The following is a 25,238-nucleotide window of genomic DNA, read 5'->3' as shown; positions in this document are numbered from 1 at the left end:
CTAGGAAGAGACATGAGACTTCTGCTCGCCGGTGGAAAGGCTTGAGCCTGTTGACATGGAATACCTGAGGGGCTACCCCAGAGGCTCCCATGTCAACCAGATAATTGACTTCGCCCATCTTGGAGATGATCTTGAAGGGTCCAGTCCACTTGTCTGCCAAAGCTCTAGGCTTGGTAGGCTCCATCACAAGGATTTCCTGTCCCGGAGTCCAATCCACTTGCGAGGCTTTAAGGTCAGGCCAGTACTTATTCAATTCCTGGCTGGCCTTGAGATTTGCGGTTGCCTGACCCATCATCTGTGTCATCCTCCGTCTGAGGCCTAACACATAGTCCCCCACTTGCTTGGCGGGACCTGGAGGGGTGGCTTCCAAGCCTTCTCTGATCAAGGCGAGGGGCCCCCTCACGGGATGTCCAAAGAGTAACTCAAAGGGGCTGAAACCTACACCCTCTTGAGGTACCTCTCTGTAAGCAAACAGCAGGCATGGCAGGAGGAGATCCAATTTCCTCCTTAGGGGTTCTTCCAAAGCCCCTAGCATGCCCTTGAGAGTTTTATTAAATGTCTCAACCAGGCCATTGGTCTGGGGGTGGTAAGAGGTGGAGAACTTGTAGGTTACCCCGCACTCTTTCCACATGGTTTTCATGTAACTAGACATGAAGTTGGATCCTCTGTCAGAGACAACCTCCTTGGGGAATCCAACATGGGTGAACATGCCCAGGAGAGCCCTGGCAACCACCTTGGCAGTAACAGTCCGAAAGGGTATTGCCTCAGGGTACCTGGTGGCATGATCTACCAAGACCAGGATGAACCGATGTCCACCTGAAGTGGGAGGGTCAAGGGGACCGACAATGTCGATGCCCACCCTCTCAAATGGTGTGCCAACCACTGGCAATGGCTGCAGTGGGGCAATGACACTGCCTCCAGTCTTGCCAGACAACTGACAAGTTGGGCAGGTCCTGCAGTGGGACTCCACCTCTACTCCCATCCGTGGCCGGTAGAAATGGGCAGAGAGCCTCTGCTTAGTCTTCTTGGTCCCAAGATGACCAGCCAAGGGCACCTCATGCGCCAACTGCAGTAGGAAGGGCCTGTAAACCTGGGGTACCACCAACCTCTTGAGGGCACCAGGTTCAGGCTTAGTGGGCTCACTAACAAGGAGCTCACCCTCCCAATAAATCCGGAATGTCCTAGGCACTTCTCCTTGTGCCTGGGACAGGGCCTGTTTCCTCAGTCCCTCGAGAGAGTGGCACTCTCTCTGTCCCTTACAGAAGTCTGCCCGGGAGGGTCCCCCTTCAGCTAACAAGCATTGAAGGTCGGGATGATCCTCCGGGTTGAGAACCTCTCCCACAGGAGAGTCTTCTTTCTCTTCTCCCACAGGAGTTGAGTTTGGGTTTTCCACTGGACCCAGCCCGTCCGGAGCATGGATCCCAATGGGTGCTGTCAGAACAGCAGGAAGAGAAGGTGTTCCCTCCACAGAGGTGGCCTTCTTGGTCTTCCTTCTTCTTGCCTTAGGCCTCGCCTTTGGCTCGGGTACCTGACTCACAGCCAGACCCGGTGTCACCTCTGACCTAGTGACTGCAGCAGCAGTCATGGGAAGACCATCCGAGATCAACCCCAACTCTACTAGATCATTTCCTAACAGAATGTTAGCAGGGACATTGTCCTGAACCAGGACAGGAAGCTTTGTTGTCTTGTCTCCAATCATGAGTGTGACTAAGGCTACAGGCGATAATTTGGGAGGCCCACCAGCTAACCTGGTGGTTCTCAGAGGAGCACCTACATAGTCCTCTGGCTTGAGCAGGGTCCTGTCCACCACTGTCATGCTTGCCCCAGTGTCTCTCAAACCAGTAGAAGGCTGGCCATTCAAGAGGACACTTCTCAAAAACCTACGGGTGTTCTGTGGGATAGTCGCCAGTACTTCTGCATACTGGTCCCAGGCCCCAAGGGACACTAAGGAAATCTCTACCGGAGCACCAAATGTGATCCCGGTAGAGGAGGGGAGGACAGTGGCCTCCACCTCAGACACGGGGTAAGGGTAGGTCAGGCTGACAGCCTGTACTCCAAGTGCCTTACCTTTACACTTGGAGTCACCCCTTCTGTGATCCAGAGCCCCACAGTCCCAACAAGTGCCAGGAGTGCGGGGTACGGTACTGGAACCACTGGGAGCCTGCTTTGCAGCAGGTGGACCACTACTCTTATTCCCACCCACAGATGACTTATCCCCACTAGATTTTTGGGTCTTGGGAGAGGAAGGTTTAGGTTTACCCGACTGTGACTGCTTGTGGGACTCCTCAGCTTTCTGAGAGGCCCCCTTTTCTTTGTCCTTGTCCTTCCCACTGGAGTCCTTAGGGGACACCCGGTGGGAGACCCACTTGTCAGCCAACCTAGCCAGCTTAAAGGGGTCCAAAATGTTCTGGTCAGCCACATACTGACGCAGCTCTGGTGAACAGGCTTCAGATGAATGCTCAAAAAACAAGAGGTGGGACAATTCAACAAAAGTCTTAACCTTGTATCCATCAATCCACCCCAGCATGTTCATGTGCGCAGCACTCACCCAGTCAACCCAAGATACATTCTCTCTTTTCTTAAAATCCCTGAACCTTTTAAGGTATTTGGTAGGTGTCTTGCCAAACTTGGCAATCAAAGCAGACTTCATACACTCATACTGACCCCTTTCTTCCACACTCAGCTTCAGAATACAGCCATATCCAGTTTGAAGCACTCTGCTTAACAAACACTTAGCCCAATCTCTTTTATCAACATCATGAATCGCACAAGCCATTTCAAACGCTTCAATCCATTGGAGGATATCTGAACCCTCCACAAATACACCAACCAAATCTTTCATAAACTTGGTGGCTGGGGACCTGACACTCTCACTGGTTTTAGCTGAAGTCTCCACTCTAGCTTTTACTAGCTGGATTCTCTGACATTCAGTGTCCTGGCTCTTGAGTTCAAGGTCCTTATTTCTGAGTTCAAGATCCCTATTCTTGAGCTCCTCTTGTTGAGCCAACTCCTCTTTCTTAAGTTCAGCATCTATTTCCAACTTGCGGTATTCAAAGGTCAATTTCATCCTTAATAACTCAAGCTTCAAGGAATTGCTGGGGTTTGGAACAGAGGCAGCAGGAATGGCGGCATTCCCAGAAACAGATTCAGCAGAAACCCCAGGGGCAGAGTCCTCATTGGTTGCATTCCCCCCCTCATCAAGAGTTTCACCATCAGTCTGGTAGTCCACCAGGGCAGCTATCAGCTCAGCCCTAGACTTATCCACAAAGTCTAACTCCCTGGCTTCACCAGCACTCTGGAGAGCCTCCAAGCTCATCCGAGTCAATTTGCCATTTGCAATAGACTCCATTGTTGGTAATGCAGTTATCTTGTACACAACTAAACCTTAATTTAATAAAGTGCAGATATTTTGTAAGTGGCACGGTTATACACTGATTCTTAAAACCATAAGCATCCCACCGCTGCCACCAGTGTAAAGACTGGTAGGGGGTGGTCTGTACTTCTGCTCTCTATATGGTAGAGGGGAGGCACAGAGGACCCCAGCCTAGATTCTCTATTCGGTAGCTATGGTCGAGCAATCAAGGCCTAGTTTCTCAGGAGGTGATGCAGGCTGGTTCTTAAGTACAGTGTAGTCCCCAAGCCCCCACAAAGGAATGTCCACACACTGTATTGGTTAGAACACAGTCTTTATATAATCAATATTCAAGGTTATGTACACTTATCATAATAACTCACTTTGTACTTAGGAAAATCAACAATGGCAAAGATATACAATTCTAAAGTGGTACCACCCTTTGTATTAGATCTCATTAAAGTGCATCAACAATACTGTAACAATGTCACACAGATCAATAGAGTGAAACCAGCAATAGAGAGAGGAGAGAAAATAAGATGGTTGTGCAATAGGCAGAATACTGGCCCCTACCACTAGACACAGTTCTGTGTGGAGATCCCCCCACCTGGGCAACCTGGAAAATAAAGATATAGCACAAGCCCAGTCCATATATTGTTCTGCAAGTCTTATTCCCTCCTATAATGTTTTTACCCCCCCAATGTACCTGGTGGAGTCGAGTTCTTCGAAGAGGCGTCGACAGATCCTTCTTGAGCGACCCCCTTTCAAGCGGGAGTCACGGATCGTCGAGAGGCGTCGAGAAGCGTCGAGGAACTTGGCGTTCGGCGGCGGGGAATCGACAGCCCTTCTTGAATGCCTTCCCTTTCAAGCGGGAGACACGGGGTGTCGAACGTCCGACAACAAACAGGGTAGAACGGCGTCGATGAGGCGGCAGCTTCGATCCAAGCGGTGCTCGTCGACGACGGAGCGTTGGCGTCCTGCAAGGCAGAGGCGTGCGGGGCACCTCGATGACAATTGTTCTGGACTGCAAAGATTGTGAAGACGGGGGCCCAGCAAGGGCGTCAAGTCGTTCGAGTCTTTGTAGTCTTCGGGTGGCGGGAAACCCACCGGCAGGTTTCTCCTCGGCGCGTTGGTCGTCCTCGACTTTCTCCGGCAGGATAAAGCGGTCGACGGTGCGGACGAGGGAGTCCTTCGATTCCAATGTCCTTAGGCAAGGAGCGGACGGCTCCGGTCGTCGGCGGCACAGCGTCAAGTGGTTCCCACGGCTGGGCAACACAACTTCGACGGGCCTCCAGCGGTTACACAGACCTGCGAACCCTGGTCGACGGCAATGGACTTCGATGGCGGCGATGTCCGGGTGCTTCACTTCGATCTCCTCGGCGGTCCCGTCTCGGGTCGGCAGCCTTACGAGGGTCTGACTTCCAGGGCGCTTCGGCGAAGATGTAGCGGTGCTCGATGATCCCTCGGAGCACGGGAAGAGGGCGCCTTACCAGGTCCTCTCTCGGGTCAGTCCTCGACGAATTCGGCAGCTTTCGGATCGGTCGAAGCAAGTGCAACAGCAAGTCTTTTTCTTTCAGCTGGATGTCGAGGATCAGCAGTTCCAGTTACTCTTAGAGTGGAGACTCAGCTTCTGAACGCTTCTGAACAATTACCAGTGGTGAGAGGTCCCCAGATATACTATTCTGTCTCTCATCCACACTGCTGGCACACACTCAGCAGCCAATCATACAGAAGGGCATTCATGCAGTCAGTCAGCCAATCAGGCACACAGTGCATTCAGGCCACACTCCTCCCTTTCAGACACTCACAACAAGGAATGTGGATTGGGACAAGTACTCAGCCATTCAACACTACACACTGCATTCCGGCCAGTTTCGGGCAGGGTGTCTCAGTCTTTGTCTCTCATGCCAGAAATCAGACAACCACAACACAACAAGGAGTGTATATCGGTCACACACTCTATTCACCCAGGTCCCACCCACAGGAGGTACCCACAACATACAGTCACTGGGAAGGCTCCAGTCAGTCTAGCTGGGCCTTCACAACAACACCATATATGGAACTTCCACCCAACAGCCAGTCAGGGGGAAGGGACAGAGTCAGGGCTTCCCAGGACTTTGGGAAAACAAGGTAACAGGTAATAGAAAGCAAGAGGCCACAGGGGCCATCTTGTTTCCTATCAGGAATCAACTGATCCCAATGGCAGGGCCTGGGTATCCCAAAATGGAGGACACCCAGAGCACCTGTCAAATTCAGCATGGAGCTGCCACCAGCCCATACCCTGCTCTGTGGGCCACCCACAGGTGCCCAAAAACATACACTAGGGGCACAGGGTTGTACCCCTACCCATGGGTGCCATAAGGGTATCCCATGGGTCTGTTCACCAAACCAAAAGAGAGAGCTGCACTGCCAGGAGTCCCACATGGACTCCTGGCAGAAAACACGACAGAACACACGATAAAAAACAGTAAAGGACAAGGATTCAGAGGCCCTGTCCCTCTGATGCATTTCCAGCATCACAGTATGTTAGAGGTTTTATGTTTGCACCAAATACATTAAGTGCCATGATGGTGTTGTCTGGTGTAGTAGGTTAGACCTGTTTCTTGTTGGGGTTGTAGCGGGCCTCGTGCCAGCCCGTATAGGTAGCCGTTTGTGCTCAGGAGTGGCAGTCCTCTGGTTCGCCAGTGGCAGTGGTGGACGGGAGGTGTTTAGTTTTCCTCAGGTTGTGTATGGTTTGGTAGCAAGTGGCCCAGAGGGGCAGGTTTTGTGCTCCAGCATGGCAGGCTGGTGACCCGTTAGTGGCGGCGACGGGTGGAAGGCTGTTGAGTTTTGTTTGAGGGTTGAAGTTTGTTGTTATGTTGGTGGGACGCTAATACTGGATAGTTAGGTAAGTCTGTGAGTCCAGCTGTTTCCTCTTGGTCAGTTACAGTGATCGTGGTGTCAGAGTTGTGCTAGCGAGTGTGTACGTCCTGCCTGATTGTGAAGGGTGTATATTGTGGTGGTGTAAAGGAAGGAGGTGTTGCGGTGTCTATGTCTGTGAGGTGAGTTGCAGGTTGTATGGTGTGGTATGCTTGTTTCAGTAAGGGAAGGGGGTGTTGTGATTGGCCTTTCTTCCTGTGAATCCATCCTGCCTGGATGATGTATGATGGAGTGATGTCACTTGTGGAATGTGTGCTGTGAGCTTGGAATGTTTGGGTATGAATGGGTTCCACCCCAGGCAGTTGAGATATGTGAGCCTGGGTGGTGTGAGCCAGTGGGTTCCTGTCTTGTACTTCCTAATCTCCTGATTAGCTTGATTACATCTGATGAACTTATGTACCTGAATAAAGAAACTGAAGACTACTGTCAACTTGACAGCGTATCCTTTTAAAGCCTGACAACGTGTCATAACAAAACCTAAGGGCATTCTCACGTTTTGATGTAACCTTTAACGCTCACTAAGAGGTTCAAAAGTGCTTACTTTTATGAGCTTCTGTCACGACCGCTGGGCACTGGCGGCTGTGGGAGAGGTGGAAGCGAGGCCGCCATTGATTGTGCCGCCACGTTTTCTCCTTGACAGTATTATCGGTCTAGTCTTTTTCAACATGGCCGCTGCCTAAGCGTATTACTTCCACACGCTAGGCAGCTCGGCGCGTTGCAAATTCGGATTTCCCTCTGTTGCTCTCGCTCCCTTATGGTTTTTTCCTTGGCGGTGCTCCGCCCTTGCTGTGTTGAGGCTCCCTGGCCCTAGTTGCTCTTTCCCTTGTTCGCTTTCTCTTCCAGCCTTTCCAGTGTTTCTCTTCCCAGTTGGTATCCATAATTCTCTCCCTTTCCTGGCTGTCTCTTTCTCGGCTCCTTTCTCTTACTCAGCTGGTCCCTCGTGTACCCTCACTCTACCTTGGATATATTTCGGATTGTGCTCCCCGAGAGTCCCTGTTATCGGGTTCCTGTCTGCTCAAGTACTCCAGAGGGGTTTTTATGCCATTCAGGCTTTTCCCCTCTCTCCGTTGTTAGTCCGTCGCGGAGGGGGGTCACCGTGCCTCCTGTTATCGGAGCCGCGGTGGCTTCCTTTCGAGGCCGACCTTACCTGCTACAGAAGAAGAGTCTTCCCACTCTCCACGCCAGAAGAAAGAAGTTTAATTCGAGCTCAGGTGAGGAGGAAAGGGAATGGGAGTACGACCGGTGTCTTACTGATGAGGAAGACTTTATTGAACAATCTGATAATTTGGTTAGTCCGCCAGCCCATATTGACAGCTTCAGGAAGATATTGTATTTTAGTTAATCTGTGAATTTGACAGGGAAAAGCCATTAGATTGGATCATTGGACAGCCAACCACAATCTATGAGGTAATATTTAATGAGAAAGAAGAAACAGCCAAGAGTAAAGAAACCAAATAGAAAACTAAAGAATCTACACCAGCAATTCTAGAGGTAAAATATGAATAGATACCACTAGAAACAGCGCAAACTCAGGAAAATAATGACACAACACACAATCAAAGGGGCGTGACTACCCAGAGAACACTGCCCCAAGCTGCTGTGATCTTGTGCACAACGACAACAAGTGACTAGTTAGTCATTTCTGCCATAATGAGAACACAGATGCCCATGAATTACCTTGGAATGAAAACACTGAGTTGTCTAGCGATTTAAAACAAAAAAAAACAAATGAATGAAAGTGAGACAGGGAACAGTAACACACACAAAAAGGGAGTGTGCTTTAACTTAAATTTTAACCAGACCATTCAGGTGTGTGAAAATGAGGAGCAGGAAATAAGTAATGAACAGGAAAAACCTAAAGAGCAACAAAATAGATGGCAATTTAAAAAGAATATGCAACATGAAAATGAAACACACACCGTAAAACAAATTATGGTTTGTGACACAATGAATCATTACAGGACTGATGGTACGCTGAATCTCTCAGCAATGATAAATGAAAGGTCAGAATCAACTGGCAGTCTATCCTTAATTGATAACCAGAACACTGTTCATACCTCCACAGAAATGAAAATCCCACAAAAGGCAGGTGAAGGTCAGTCCCCTGTAGAGTATTTTGAGACACAGATATTCCAAGACACAGGAATAACAAGTACCATGCAAAGTGCAGGTAAGTGTCACATTAAAAAAACTGGCATTCTGTCACCTGATACTTGTGAAAATACATAGTCAGTAGGTTCCATAATGGAGGTAAGTGGAAGGGACCCAGACAGTGGGGAAAGAACACAAGAGGAATAGGGAGTGAAAACTAGTTGCCCCAAAGCAGAGAAAGTCTGTGGCCACACTTCAAATGGGTTCTGAGTCCACGAGAATAGACAAATACATTCAAAAGGAAATGTGCAAAAAGTGGGTAAAATGTCATTTCATATGCCCCTTGCCTAGCAAAAAACCAGGCTGGCCTACGAAAAGTAAGCCCTGAGATCAGTAACGAGTCACACTTTCTATGCATTCTAGAGGACAGGTATTATGCTTCTATCACTATTGAAGAGAAATGTAATGCATTTGCAATGATTGATACAGATACCCAAGCAACAATAATGTCAAGGGAACTAATGCAAAGCATACATGAGGGGAGATCCCCACAAAACTGTTTAAAGTTGAGACAAACGGAAGGCCCCATGCACAGTTTCAATGCGGAAGAAATACCTGTCCAAGTCGTCACTCAGGTTGACAAAAAGATAGGGAAGCATAGGACGAGACAGGAAGTGTTGGTCACACCCATAAATGAAATACCATTCCTTATAGGGACGAATTGCCTGAAGAGGCTGTCACCCCTCATTGATGGCATGAATGGGGTGCTGTGGTCTTAAGCCAAAAAAACACTGAAACCTAAGAAAGTAATGACTCAGAGCAACAACGTAAAAGAATGCCACACCATTGCTAAATCAGAAAGTGCAGTGGGAGTATATCTTCAGAATGGCTGTGTGACTACTGTCCCTGTCATTCTCATGTGTCAGGACGAAATGCGAGAAGAAAATGAGAAATGATCTTTGGAGATTTATTTGGACCCCAAGAAAAATTGGTAGACACAAATAGATGAAAAGAGATTAAGGGTCATCACGGGTTTGGCGGTAATCCTTAAATGAGGTGGTAACGCTATTACTGCTGCATGTAAGGGTCAGCCAAATCACGGGTTTGGCGGGATTTACCCCCAGCTCTGAGCTGGGGGTATTCTGCTGCAAATTTGCCAATTTCTGGCACAATTACCATGCAGTAAAACCGCCGACAGCAGTCACGCCAGAAATTCCCCATTGGGCCCAATGGTGAATGGGGGATTCCTGAATGGGCCCAATGGGGAATGGGGAATTCCCGTTCCACCAAACCCGTGATCCAGTGCTAATAGCGCCGGGGGTTTGGCGGTAACGCTATTAGCCCCAGCGGTATTCCAGCGGTAATACTGCCGGGATACCGCCCAACTCGTGATGAGGCCCATTGCGTTTTTATCTAAATGAGGAACATTGCAAACCAAGTATTGCTGTAGAGTTAGATCAAGAAAAATACATTTCAACAATTGCAGAGATACACATGGGAGAAGGACAGTGTCATGTCTTCTTAAAATCCTTCTGTAGAAGCTGGTGGGCCCCACAGTCCCTCACTAGCTTTTCAAGGCCCCACCTACTTATACACAGTTGAGATCAGTCCAGCTAGAGGGGGAAAGGGGAAATGGGACAAAATAACAAACGACACTGGAGCTCTTCTTGCTTCTTTGCTTGTTCCCTGTGTATCCTCCGCAAACTGCCCAGAGGAATTGTTTCTAGCTTGTACTACTAATTTCATTCAGCCATAAACATTTTGTCATGCGGTTTTTCATATTGAACCAGTTTTCATTTTCAAATAAAGGAGAACCAACTCTTCAGACCACTTTTCAATGGAGCTCAGAAAAACAGTTTCCAGATTTCTTCTTAACTATTCACACTTTGCCTTGGACGCTGCTTTAATTAATTTTATTTTGGTTCTTTCACGCTTCACTCTCCTAACCTGCTGGCAAATTCACTGTCTTTAAAATGAACTCTTTTTCCTGTTGAAGGATTTCACTGTCTTTTAAATTCCTAACTAATCTAAATACCTAAAAACTCCTAACTAAATAAACTATATTTCCCAGAATGCTTGTGCTGCTTCAGGCATGCGCGCGGTTTGTTGCCGATGGAGAAAAGGAAATAAATATACTGCTTTTGCTTTAATCCGGCTGAGACTGCGTGATAAACTTGTGTCTGGTAAATTCACAGTTGACTCCTTAGTGCAGTACAAAATTATTAAATGTTTCACTTAAACTCACCCCGCCGCACGCAATCAGTTTGAGTTTACGGCGTAACACAGCTTACGTTCACTTGCTCCCTCGCGCTCATCAAAGGAATAGATGAACGCGACGGCTGAAACCTCTTCTCAGCAACAAACGCCTTCTGACAGGCAAACTTAAACGTGGCTTTAACACAAACGAACAACAGTTTAAATCTCACGTATTGTTAAACTTCACTTCTCCGAACACTCACCAATCTTATACAAGCTATTATTGTTCTTGCTCACAACGTGAAAATATTTTACAAGTCTTTCAGAAACTGCAATCCAATCCTTTGTAAAGCATTTAAATTGTTCAGGCTCAGCTTGTAAATAGTCTTTTTTTTATAAGTGGAATCTTTTATGCTGCGCAGCAAACTTAATCAACAGTTCAAATCTTGAATACATCTTTCAGACTAAATTGAGCCAATTAAACTGAAATGCTCCCACCAGTGATTGAAGATCCCTCGCACTCTTCCTGTATCCTCAGACTTGAATCTTGTCAAAGAAATTATATGCCTAAAGAGACCCAAAGAAACTGAACTACTCTTACAAAAGGAAAGTGATGAAAGGCAGTTGAGAATGGACAGCAGAGACAATCAGCCCTCACCATTCTGAAATAGAAACCAGCTACTCAGAACCTCCAGGTTGGTCTGGGCTCAAGCCCAATCCTCAATTTTGAGCACAGTGCTCAGAAGATCTCTGAGAAAATATATTACGGAAACTAAACAAACCTTTTCCTTTCTTCCAAACATCTTTTCCGACCAGCTTTGAAATACAGCCTGCACCCCTAACAGAATGCACTAGATTCCTGATGTCCCTGACAGTACCCCTTCTGCAAGGACCTGTCCCAGGGCCAACCTTCAAAGGAAATCTGTGATGAAATTTAGAAACAAGTAATGGGGCATGGACATCTTCCGCTGCCTCCCAAGACCTCTCTTCAAGACCAAAACCCTTCAAATCAATCAGGTATTGCAATCTACCTCTGGATTTACGTGAAAAGTTTGCAAACCCTAAAAAGTTTGCAAACCCTAAAATTGCCTTAACTTCATACTCTTCTCCCTCCGATTCCACTGCAAATGGCAAGGGTTGTGGTGAAAGACAGGTTCCATCATTCACTGGTTTCAGTAAACTAACATGAAATGAATTATGAATCTTTAATTCTCATGGTAACTTTAATTTGACCGCTACAGGATTTAAACATTTTCCAATAGCAAACAGACCAAGGAACCTAGGGCTGAACTTATTTCTTCCCTTCAACTTCAGATGTCTAGTGGCTAACCAAACTACACCACCAATTTGATATTCTGGGCTAACTCTTCTGTGTTGATCAGCAAATCTCTTCATAGTTCTTTTGCTAGCTACCGAAGCACGTTGTGCTCGTTCCAAATTCTTCCTCATGACCTGAATTGTCTCTTCTCCCCCAGGACAGGAAACCTCAAGAGACGCCGCCTTCAAAAATCATGGATAATAACCTTGATTACAGTAAAAAGGAGACATCAGAGTGGAATCTTTGGACACATTATTGTAGCTAAATTCTGCCAACCAAACAAAATCAACCCAACCTTGATTTGAACGTAAAAAACACCTTAAATATTTCTCAAGCTCCTGATTTACGCTTTCTGTGAGACCATTAGATTGTGGATGATAAGCAGAGGATAGAGCTATTACCATTCCTAACTCTTTACAAAATGCTTTCCAGAATTTTGAAACAAACTGACTTCCTCGATCAGAGATTATATGAACAGGCAAACCATGCAACTTAACTACATTCTGTAAAAAGACATTTGCCAAACTGGCTGCAGTGACCGCTCCTTTCATGGGAATGAAGTGCCCAGCTTTAGACAAATGATCAACCACCACCAAAATGGACCGACATCCTTGATCTTCAGGCAAATCAACAATAAAGTCTAGAGAAATGGTATGCCTGGGGCGCGGAGGAACAGGTAGAGGATTCAAATAACCAGCAGACTTCCCATGCTCACCTTTGGCTTGTGCACAAACTTTGCAGGTTCTTACAAAATTTAATACATCAGTCCTCATTCCTTCCCACCAAAAATATTGTTGAACTAGCTGTAGAGTCTTCTGATAGCCAGGATGATCAGCTAATTTTGTCTCATGACACTTTCTTAAGGCAACCTCTCGAATATCTTCACTGGGTAAATAAAGTCGATCATCGACCTTGGGTAGACCCTCTTGAATTCTCCTAGTGGGATCTTTTCAAACCCATTTTAGCATTTGATCTTCCGACATTTGTTGTCTAATCAACCCTCGAAAATCCAATTTCTGAGTTGATGCAATCAAAGCAAAGTGCTCGGATCCCAAAACAGGTGCCGTCAAGTCTTCCTTCACCTTGAAACTTCCAGGAAAATGTTGCAAGAGTGCATCTGCCTTTCCATTTTGTCGAACTGATTAGAAAGTATTGACAAAATCAAACTCAGAGAAAAATAAAGACCATCGGAGTTGGCGTGGAGTAAGAGTCTTTGCAGACTTCAAAAAGAGTAGATTTCTGTGATCCGTAAGGACTGTCACAGTGTCGAACCCCCAAAACATAATGGGCCTCATTACAACTCAGGCGTTAAGGGTTAACGCCACCGTTAACCCTTAACGCCTGATTCTGATTTTAACGCCTGCTTTTAGCAGGCGTTAAAATCCATGGCGCTAACCTGCCATGGTGCTAATTACGCCGCCGTAATTTACGGCGGCGTAATTAGTGCCTTCCCCACTCCCATTATGCCCTATGGGGCAAAAATGGGAATGGGGAAGGGAAAATGGGAAATGGGGATTTACCGCCCCACTCACCTTGGAATGGGGCGGTAAATCCACCATCCACCATGGTGTAAACAGAGTTTACACCTTGGTGGTAAAGTTGGTGCACTTAGCACCGAGGTTGTAATGAGGCCCAATGTCCCCATTCCTGAAAAGCTTTCTTAATGGCCAAAAGTTCACAGTCTGTTCTGTAACCGTATAATTAATTTCGGCAGGAGATAATTTCTTCCGGATCTGGATGAAGCAAAATCGGAGCCGCAGTAACATTTTTCTTTAAATCTTGAAACACCACTTCAGCCTGCTCAGACCATTCAAATTCCACTCCTTTTCACAGTAGTTTAGTGATTGGTGACAACTTCAAAGAAAAATCTTTTATGAAATGACGATAAAAGTTTGCAAACCCTAAAAACATTATTGTAGCTAAATTCTGCCAACCAAACAAAATCAACCCAACCTTGATTTGAACGTAAAAAACACCTTAAATATTTCTCAAGCTCCTGATTTACGCTTTCTGTGAGACCATTAGATTGTGGATGATAAGCAGAGGATAGAGCTATTACCATTCCTAACTCTTTACAAAATGCTTTCCAGAATTTTGAAACAAACTGACTTCCTCGATCAGAGATTACTGAAACCAGTGAATGGTGGAACCTGTCTTTCACCACAACCCTTGCCATTCGCAGTGGAATCGGAGGGAGAAGAGTATGAAGTTAAGGCAATTTTAGGGTTTGCAAACTTTTTAGGGTTTGCAAACTTTTATCGTCATTTCATAAAAGATTTTTCTTTGAAGTTGTCACCAATCACTAAACTACTGTGAAAAGGAGTGGAATTTGAATGGTCTGAGCAGGCTGAAGTGGTGTTTCAAGATTTAAAGAAAAATGTTACTGCGGCTCCGATTTTGCTTCATCCAGATCCGGAAGAAATTATCTCCTGCCGAAATTAATTATACGGTTACAGACTGTGAACCTTTGCACTTCTTTCACACAAGTGGGAGACGGCCAATTGGAAACAGCTTGAACCTTAAGTTCATCCATTTCCAAACCTTGAGGATTAATCACAAATCCTAAAAATTCAACTTCCTTGGTGTGAAATTGAGACTTCTACAATTTAGCAAAAAGATTGTTGTCACGTAATTTCTGAAGTACTCTCTTCACATTGTCTTGGTGCGAAACTTCCTCCTGTGAAAATATTAAGATGTCATCAATGTAAACTATAACAAAGATGTCTAAAAATTCTCTGAGGGCCTCATTGATAAAAAATTGAAACGCTGCCGGGGCGTTGCACAAGCCAAAGGGCATGACAAGATACTCAAATATGCCAAATTTTGTCTTAAAAGCGGCTTTCCATTCGTCACCTTCACGCACTATAATGAGATGATGCGCCCCCCGAAGATCTAATTTGGTGAAAACGATAGCTCCATGGATCTGATCGAGCATGACAGAAATTAGAGGAAGAGGATATCGGTTCTTGATTGTAATTCGATTAAGGGCTCGGTAGTCAATGCAAGTTCTCAGGGTTTTATCCTTCTTAGGGACAAAAAAGAGTGGAGAAGCTGCAGGAGACTGAGATGGTCTAATGAACCCCTTGGCTAGATTTTCATCTAGATAGGATTTGAGATGTTCATTTTCCTTTTCTGTCAGCACATATACCCGACTACAAAGTATGGGTGCCCCAGCCTCCAAGTCAATTTTACAATCATTTGGACGATGGGGTGGTAATTCCCCTGCCTCCACCTCATCAAAAACATTCCAAAACTCTTCATAGCACGCAGGCAACTGTCCAACCACTGCCCCAACAATTGTCTGTTCTGCTCCTTTTTCAGCTAGCCAAAAGGCCTCATTACCTTCCACCCCCTTGTCTTCAAGCATATCATCTTTAGATTTATTACCACCTTCAAAGCAATGTGATAAACAGAAATTGGAAACTAAACTAACTGACCACTTTTCCCAATCTACTGTTGGATTATGTAACGTAAGCCAAGGCATTCCTAGAATCAACAACAGTTGTGGAGCATCTATTAATTCAAAAGCTAATTCTTCTCCATTGCCTCCCTCAATTTCAAGCCACAAAAGAACGGTCTCATGGGTTATTGGTCCTGAAGAGAGCTGCGTTCCATCAACTGCCCTAACTTGTTCTGGACTATCCTTCGCACTGACTGGAATTCCAAATGACTTAGCCAACCCCCAATCCATGAAATTTCCTGTAGCCCCAGAGTCTAACATTGCTGCCCTCCTCCCTTTCACCTTTCCTGCCAAAAATAAGGATACATTCAATGTGAGATGAGGGACCGTCGACTGCACAGAATTGGCTACAAATTGCGGATTAGCTGAAGATACTGGAATCCTTCGAGAAATCCTGGGGCAATCCTTTAATAAATGTTCTGACCTTCCACAGTACATACACAACCCTTCCTTGATTCTATTTCCCCTCTCATCCTTAGTCAAAGGGTCTCTAGCTTTTGAATAACTCACTTTACTGCCCAAAGAAGGTCTGAACTCTCTGCTCCCAAATCCTCCTTTTGATTTCTCTAACCTAGATATTGGCTTAACTTCAGTAAAACTCTTTCTTTGCTCCCCCTTATGCTCATTCATCCTGAACTCCAATTGCAAAACCAAAGATATTAACTCTTCGCAGGTCTCTCAACAATAGTTTTTTTTAAAACAATTTTTATTCATTTTTGTAACAACCAATCAACAAAAAACAAACCCAACAGTGCATAACATATAATTTCAAGCATCATATACAGTATCGTACAACATACACTGCCTCCCCATTACCCTCCCCCTTAACCCGAGCCTACTCCACTTCGCCCTCTGCTGTTGTTTTCTCTAGGGGTACCTCCCCCTCTGTATTCCCAGAGGAATCATGTTCACTTAGGCAGGCCTGGGTGGGCCCTGAGAGTGTGGCCACTAGTTGTCTCCAGGCCATCAAAGTTCCCGCTTCCTCACCTGTAGTGATAAAGAGAACCTGCACCCCCTGGGATCCAGCCCTTTGTGCAAAGTAAATCACTCCTTATTACCTTCCCACACAAGTAAGGTTTATGACGCACGATGAACTCAGTCTGGAAGAAAGCCAATCACACAGAACATATGATGCTTGCATTTATTATCTACAGTGTCTAATGAGAACTAAGCAGCAATTTACAATAATATGGAAATAGAAAGTGCAAGCTGATTAATGCCAATTGTCAGTCACAGATGAATATGCAATTATTATTGTCTTACACTCCTAGATAATATAGATGAAGGTACAATCAGATCACACCCGGGACCCTCGCCGCTACAGGTGCCCGGCACTCCTCGAGAATGGAGAGGAGGACTGGCCAAGCCCCCACAGTCCTACACCAGAGCGGGGGTGTGATGCTAGGAGTCTCGGCCCAGATAGTGCACAGCTGGTCGTCCAGGCATTCTTCCTCTTGGTACGCGCGTCTCACCAACAGCCCAGGATGAGTCCCTACCTCACTGGTCCAAGTATAGTTCTCTTATTAGGGGCTGCACGTCAATCATCATGACGTATCAGCTCTTCGAGAAGCTTCTAGACTCACCCTTCCGGGCAGTAAACATGTTTTCGCTTGGAAAGTTACAAGACTGGAAACAGCCAGTCTTGGCTCCCAGGCTTCGTGCACTGTGTTTTGGGAAGATCTGACATTCTTCCCTTATCAGTGCACCTGACTCGCAGAGCGAAGACGAGCAAAGCTGTGCAAAGCTGTGCCGACCTTTCGAAGTGAGGCCTGAAAATGCTGACTCAGTTCCACGATTTGGAAGCATGTACAGTGTGCTGTAGGCCGATTAAGCGTTTCTCTAGCGCAGTGATTCTAGTATAAAGGAAAGACATTCTGCGCAAGAGCCCAATGAAAACGATAAGGATGAATATTAGGGAAATCAGCAACCACAGCAATGGATACAGTATTATATTAAGCAGCTTAGTGGAGAGGGGAGACCATCCAGTGAATACATCCCACCAGTGGTGAGTAGTTACTGATTGCAGATGGTCAGCAGCTTTGATTAATTGGTTCCTGTCTATTATCAGCTTGCACTTTGCAGAAATAACCGAGGTAGCTAGCGTCTGGAAATCTTTCCAAGCAGTTTGGGCAAATTGTCTAATAGCTTGAAGCAGGGCAGTAATCACCCCGTAGAGTCCAGTTAAGCAAATGCCTGAGCTCAGCATGCAGAGTAGTGTGAGACCACTGGGTTAAAGAATATAAGGTATGAGTAACAATGTCTAAGATAGTCACAACCCGATCTACGCAAAATACTTGAGAATTCCCTAATAGCCTATAATTGTTAATAAGCAAGGAATGATTAGTAACTACGCAAGCTTTATGCTGATCTATCTGGAAGATGTCAGTCCCATTAATGTGATATTGCATCCAGGTGCACTCCCCCGCTAAGGGATGCATGAATGGGTCCGGAACCCTCCCAGTTAGGGGACACACCCACCCCTGATCCCAGGGCATGCAGGTGTGACTATGGATGGTGTTATTTTGGCTGTCTAACCATTCCCCTCGTATTTGCGGAGCCCACCAGGAACCATTGATTTTCATAGGCAATACTATAAAAGGACACCATATTTCTAAAGCATAAGCGGTCCTACTAACTTGCATTAACGCATGGCATGTGTTATTCATGCAATCAAAAGCAAGCGGTTTAATCCATATGTTTGCTGGTAACTGTAGCTCTGTGTACCAGTGGGTTGAAGATAGTTGCCCCCATTCGGAGCGGAAAGCCAACACCTGCTGATTTAGCAAAGTTTGCCATAGAATGCATCGTGTGTCTTTAGCAGTCTTGTTGACCTGCCCTATGGCAGAGAAAGTGTCTTCATAGCTGAAATTCTGCCACTTCCAGTGGTTGCCAATACTTGTAGCAGTGTTGCACAGGGTAGGGCTTATCAATGGGCCCCACTGGGCCAGAAGCTTCATAGCGGCGCTGGCATCAGAACCCATAGTGGCTAACTTATTGCGCACAGTTTCTATGTCAAAAGCATTTAAAGCCCCGGTTCCCACTCCCGCTGCACCCGCAATCAATGAATCTAACCCCCTAGCTACACGCAATTTGACGAAGGGGCCATAGAAATTGACTCCATTTATAGCAGCTTGGTAGTACTAAGGAAACATTGCCTAGTGACAAATCTATGTCTAAGGGCCTCATTACACGGTAGGCGGTGAACCATGGCGCAATTAGCGCCATGGTTCATGCCGGTAAAATACCGGCACCGCCTGTGTGTAAAGGGGAATTACCGCCCCATTCCAAGGTTGGAGGGGCGGTAATTCCCCCTTCCACCATTGCCCTTCCCCATTCCCATGTTTGCCCCATAGGGCATAATGGGAATGGGGAAGGCGCTAATTACGCCACCACAAATTGCGGTACCGTAATTAGCTCCCTGGGTCCCTTTGCGGGTTGGTTTTTAACGCCTGCAAAAAGCAGGCGTTAAAATCCCCAATCCGCAGCAAAGGGACTTTGTAGTAAGGCGGTAAGGATTTACCGGTACCGGTAAAATACCGGTGCCGGTAAACCCTTACCGCCTACCGTGTAATGAGGCCCTAAGTGTACCTCTGTAATGATAGACGCGTGCATCACATGTCTGCAATTTAAATGTTGTCTTACAACTGGAAAATCTAGCATGTTCACAGTTTCTACTTTGTGTGATTTGAAAAAACACCATCCTCTAAGTGGGGTGCCTACCATATACAATATTGTTTTTTGATACAAACACCATACTACCATCTGGTAGAGGCTGTTTCAACGTACAATTGTATGAAAGGCATTTGGTCAAGTTATAGTCCAGAAAATCTTGGCGAGTACACTCGCTGCAGTTCTTGGTGCAGAAGAAACATGAAACCTCAAACAAATTATTTGATCCATTCACTGAAACATTTGGGCCTAAGATTTCATAAGCACCAGTCATATGAGTTAGTGACAAAAGGTGTCTGACAATGTGCCAATCTAGAACTCTTGCAGTTCCATGTGGATACTCATTTGTAACGCTTTTCTCACAGGTTACGGTGCGGTTGTAGTTATCACGCAGGACTGGAGCATCAAGTGTAGTGCATGCGATTCTCAGAGTCCATGTAGCGTCTTGCATCAACCCATTCTTTACAGAGAAAGCGTTGGCTTGGCAGGCCAGGAGCACCCACAGAAGTTAAGTCCCATCCCCTTCATACTGCTCTACGTTCGTGGTGTGAGCCTAGTAGCGGGAATATAAACAGGTACATTAGAATTATGCAAAAGTACAACATAAGTACTTCCAACACCTTGACTTAACACTTCCCCAGCCTCAGGCCTTTTGTTTGGGTGGTGCACCCACACCTTTTTCCCCGTGCTACCGAAGCCTCCTTTCCCCCTCAATCTAGTGTCTGGGGATTGCTTGCTCTCTACCACTAGGGGAACAACCGCTTGCTCACAAATCAATTGTGCAATTCGGTCATATTTGGTTAATGGTACTGCAGATGCACCAGCATTATGTAAAAGTACCGAAACAGTCCCTCTATAATCAGGATCAATCACAACTCCCAATATGTCAATGCCTTGTTTCGCCAGGCTGGATCGTGCAGCAATGCGTCCATAAGTGCCAGCCGGCAATTTGATGACAATACCCAGCGAGATGGATTTGGTTTGCCCTGCCGGTATAACATCATCTTCACAGGTAGATAGATCAAGTCCAATGCTGCCTGCAGTGGCTTGCACAGGCAGCTTAGCTTCTGTGTCGGTTTTCCACACAACAAGAGTCTTTGTGGATTCCACTTTCTCACTTGTCAGTCTCACAAAGGGTGTCTGGTGGTTTCCCAGTGGACGATTGTTCAGTTCAAACAGCGCTTGTGCCAGGTGTTTGGACCACCCCTTGAGAGTGTGAGTCTTAGTCAGCTTCTTTATTTGTTGCTTGAGCAGCCCATTGCTATGTTCCAGCAGAGCAGAGGATTCTGGGTACCGGCTGATGTGCAGTGTCCATTTTATGCCTTGCTCTAGTGCCCAGTCCTGCACATTGTGTCCAGCAAAATGGCTGCCTTGGTCTGATTGGATTTCATCCGGGATGCCATGGTGTCTGATGAGGTATTCCATGCCTTGCAAGGTAGCCCGTTGATCTGCATGGGCGACTGGATAAGCTAATAGTAGTCCAGAGTATGTGTCTACCATGGGCAACACATAATGCTTTCCATTCTCGGGCGGTAAAGGGCCAATGTAGTCAACTTGCTATACGCTAGCAGCTCTTTCACCTCTTCTCAAAGGGCCTTGAGGCTTCCTCTCCAGGGGGTAGTGCTTCACTTCGCAGCACACGGAACATTGGGAGGCAGCTTGCCTGGCTTGATCCATGGTAATGGGCAATTGCCTCCTTTTTGCCCATTGATAAGTTCCTGTTTGCCCTAGATGCCCTGAGGTTTGGTGTGCCCAATCCGCCATCCCTTGCAACACCTCAGCTTCTTGCGGTGTTGTCACTGGGCGAATCTTTGCCATTTGGTCCACTTCATTGTTGCACGGGCAGCCAGTGAGGTGTCGGGGGGCATGTGTGCATAGACATGCCCAATGCAGATTTTGCACCTCTCACCTTTGCACCACATCTCTTCCCAGATGTCCGGCCCTCCCCAGATTGGACTGTTCTTGATCTGCCAGCCGGCTCTTCTCCATACCGGTGCTGAATGTGTCAAGCCTTGATATGTGGCCCAACTGTCCGTGTATATGTATGCAGTCTCTGTTTCCTTCACCTGTTCAATCACGGAGGCCACCGCCTGCAGTTCAGCATATTGACTAGATCCTCCGACACCTTCTCTCATTAGCAGTGTTTCTCGGTGGGGCTGGAATGCAACAGCTTGCCAGTGTCTTTGCCCTTTATCATACTTTGCTGTGCCGTCCGTGAACCATGCACACTTTTGTTCTTCCTCTGTCAATGTATCATAGGCGGGTGCGACTTTGAAGAGAGATTCTGGCAACGCCACAGGGGTGTTTGGTTCAGGCATCGCTTCCAGATCTACTGCCTCCAGCATTTGTTCTTGCAGTCTGGAAACCCCTGTGCGGCCATCTTTCGCACGTTGCTGTAAATAACATTTCCATTTAACATGAGTGGCATCTTGTGCTCTGCCACTTTTCCCGCTTGCAGCAGTGTCGCGCACCCAGCCCATGATCGGAATTTCGGTGCAAATTGTCACTGGTTGCTCGCCTGTGATTCTTTCAGTCTCAACTAGAGCCCAGTACACTACAGCAACTTGTTTCTCAAGCGGAGTGTATCTTGTCATAGGATCTGTGAGCTTCTTTGACCAGAACCCTTGTGGCACTCTTTTCTGTCCTTGCTTTTGCCACAAGCTCCACACAGCCACGTCATTGTAGACAAGAATTTCCAGTTCAAAAGGATCAGTTTTTGTCATGGGCCCCAGCGTGATGTAATTTTGCAAAGCGTCCTTAGCCTGCTGGAATTAAGACTGTTGCTCTAGGCCCCATATAAAATCATGTTTCTTTCTGGTGACTTTGTAAATGGGTTTCAGTATCAGGCTTAAATGAGGTATGTGATTTCTCCAAAAACCCATTAACCCAATGAATCTTTGCGCCTCTTTTTTATCTGCTGGTGGAGCCATCTGCTGAACCATATCAATTACCGGGTCGGGAATTTTCTTAACTGACCCAGACCAGATTGCACCTAGAAACTTCACCTCTTGGGCAGGCCCCTGTACCTTTTTGGGATTTATGGCACACCCCCAATTTTGCATGTGTGTGATCAACTTCTCAGCAGCTTTTTCTACATGTTCTTTCTCAGCACTGATCAGCATGATGTCATCAATGTAATGAGCAATATACACATCATCCAACGTCACCATCTTTAAGTCTCTGGCAATCAATCCATGACACAGAGTGGGACTATGCAAATACCCCTGGGGCAATTTAGTAAAGGTAAATTGTCTGTCCCCCCAAGTGATAGAAAATTGGTTTTGTGATTCAGTGTCAATATCAATGGAGAAAAATGCATTGGCCAGGTCAAGGACCACATGCCATTCACCCACTTCTTTCGTAAGGTTTTCAATCAGAGTGATAATGTCTGGCACCGCCGCAGTTAAGGGCGGCACCTTCTTGTTCAAAATGCGGTAATCAATCGTCAGACGACACGCCCCATCTGGGCGGCGGACAGGCCAGATAGGCGAGTTGAATGGGCTGACTGCCGGCCTCATTATGCCAGCTTTCACGAATGACTCAATAGTTTCACCAATCTCTTTATGTCCTCCTGGCAACCGGTACTGTTTCACGCACACTGGCTCAGCAGGAGGAGGTAAATGCAAGGGGGACCATTTGGCATGCCCAACCACAACGGGGTTAACAACTCTCACATGGTTTTTTTCGATTGCCAAAAACAAATTCACCTAAATCTGTAGTCACACTTTTGCCCAACAATACATCCATGCCAAGGATGTACTCCGGTATATCTGCAATCAAAACATTTGCTGTGAACGGCAATCCCTCGCCAATTGACATTTTTACATTAAAGGCTTTTGTAACAGTTTCTGTTCCCCCATAACCATTGACCAAAACTCTGGGACCAGATAATTTACTGGGATTGCCATTCAGAATGGTTACTTCAGCTCCTGTGTCTAATAGAACCAAGACATGTTTTACTTTCTCATCCAAATACAATGTAGCTGGCACAAAAGGGCATCTGTCTCTGGGACTAGTTCTCTTTATTAACCGTACCTCAAAGACAGAGCCAGCCCTTCAATCAAAAATGTGGTCTGGGACCTCGCACTTGTCCTTTGCCAAATCAGGGTAACCTTTTGCTCGCACTTTGGGCTTCAACACCTCTTCTTCAGAGGGTGCAGAGGGCTTAGTTTTTCCCGATCCCTGTTTTTTCAATTTCTTCCATTTCTCAAGCAGTACAGGTGTGGGTTTACGTCTATCTCTTCCCTTGGAATTCCCGCTTTTAGCAGGTCCACCCACATTTGTCTGCCCGTGACCTCAACAGTGTCAGTTTTCTCTTTAGACTTTACATTTTTGCCACGCTTTTTCTCTGAATCATTACTTGCAGCCACTAGGCGCGCTGCTTTACGCACATCCAGCCCTTTAATTGCCCTAGCAGAAGTGCCACTTCACCAATGGCTTTGCCTTGCGCTGGACCCAGCAATGAAAGCAATGCGCCCTTCATGTGACTCGGTGCATTTATTAACAAACGTGCGCGCATGCCAGCTGTAAACAACTCCATGTCAGGCCCTGCAAAATTTGCACTGTACAGTGCACACTGTAAACCCATCTCTCTAAGCTGATCTGTTGCTTCAGGTAGTGACTGCCAACCGCCCCAACTCTCTTCCATATCCATTGGACTCCCATACAAATTTATTAGGGCAGTCTGAAGCCAATTAAACAAGGCATGAGAGCCTTTCTGCCCGAGCACACCGCGCAACATCTGTCCCAGCATTACATTAGTGGTGATTGAACCCATTTTTAACAGTTATTCTGGGGTTAAGAAGATCCCATCGGCCCCTGTATCCCAGCCCCTTAAAAGTCACTTCATAATCGGTTAACCTGCCCTCTGTCTAAACAATTTAGCAATGTCTAAAAGCTCTGTCTGTGTATAATCGCGGACAATCCTAGTATTCTGAATGTTTCCACCGCCAGCTTGGCCTTTTGACTTGTTAGTGATTAACGGCCGCGCTGGATAAACACATTTCTTTGGAGCACATTCCTGCTCCTCTTCGTCAGAGCACTCTAACTCTGCAAGCCTGACTTCAACAGATTCATTCCAGTCATATGCTTGCTCAGTTTCGCTATCACTGACTTCACCCGACCATAAATTTGGGCCCCAGTTATCTTTCCTAATTAGCGTGCGAATCCTTATCTTTGACGGATTGCCCTGCCGCTGTCTGCGCTTGTGCGTGGCTACACGCACAGCTAAAGAGGCACACCTGTCCTCCATCTGATCAGCCAGCTTAACGGACGATTCAAGGGTCTCTCTCATAATGATTTGTTGCTCCTGGAGCAGGGAAATCTCATCTGTTAGTTTGTGAATCTGCGCCTCTTTAAGCACTTCATTCTCATGCACCTTCCTGAGCGCCTGCAGGAACAACCAGCCTATGTTTCCTGCTGCCTTTAGCTCCCTTCTGCATTTCCCAAGCGGTAAACTCTCCAAGCACTCACTAATTACCGCCGGGGAAACATCATTTTCAAGCATGTCCCATGCCCTCAGTGCCGAGTACCGATGCAAAATATCTGCCACACCCGACCAAGCATTTGATGCCAGCCATCCTGGAATGTGACAGAGTGTACTATCTTCCACATTGCATTCATCTTTTGCATGTTTTTTCCAGAAAGGCATCGTGCTCGTAAACCCTGCTCACAGCGCCAAATTTTGTGATAAAGAGAACCCGCACCCCCTTGGATCCAGCCCTTTGTGCAAAGTAAATCACTCCTAATTACCTTCCCACACAAGTAAGGTTTATGACGCACGATGAACTCAGTCTGGAAGAAAGCCAATCACACAGAACATATGATGCTTGCATTTATTATCTACAGTGTCTAATGAGAACTAAGCAGCAATTTACAATAAGGAAATAGAAAGTGCAAGCTGATTAATGCCAATTGTCAGTCACAGATGAATATGCAATTATTATTGTCTTACGCTCCTAGATAATATAGATGAAGGTACGATCAGATCACACCCGGGACCCTCGCCGCTACAGGTGCCCAGCACTCCTCGAGAGAGGAGGGGAGGACTGGCCAAGCCCCCACAGTCCTACACCAGAGCGGGGGTGTGTACTAGGAGTCTCGGCCCAGATAGTGCACAGCTGGTCATCCAGGCACTGTTTCTCTTGGTATGCCCGTCTCACCAACAGCCCAGGATGTGTCCCTACCTCACTGGTCCAAGTATAGTTCTCTTATTAGGGGCTGCATGTCAATCA

The 25,238-nt window shown here is 46.4% G+C and overlaps 1 long non-coding RNA gene across 1 annotated transcript in view; it reads right to left on the bottom strand.

Moving 5' to 3' along the window:
- Positions 1–18,905: 18,905 nt before the first annotated feature.
- The window catches only part of LOC138521284 (uncharacterized), a 161,831-nt gene continuing 155,498 nt past the window's right edge, over positions 18,906–25,238 (bottom strand). Inside the window, exon 3 of the long non-coding RNA XR_011283005.1 lies at positions 18,906–19,558. This is a non-coding gene — a long non-coding RNA (uncharacterized lncRNA). The remainder of the gene's footprint in view (positions 19,559–25,238) is intronic.

Source organism: Ambystoma mexicanum, chromosome 13 (genome assembly GCF_040938575.1).
Source record: "Ambystoma mexicanum isolate Mex_15411 chromosome 13, UKY_AmexF1_1, whole genome shotgun sequence".
Classification (NCBI taxonomy): Eukaryota; Metazoa; Chordata; class Amphibia; order Caudata; family Ambystomatidae; genus Ambystoma; species Ambystoma mexicanum.
Note: the sequence above shows the minus strand (reverse complement) of the source record. Positions and strands in the feature narration are given on the sequence as shown.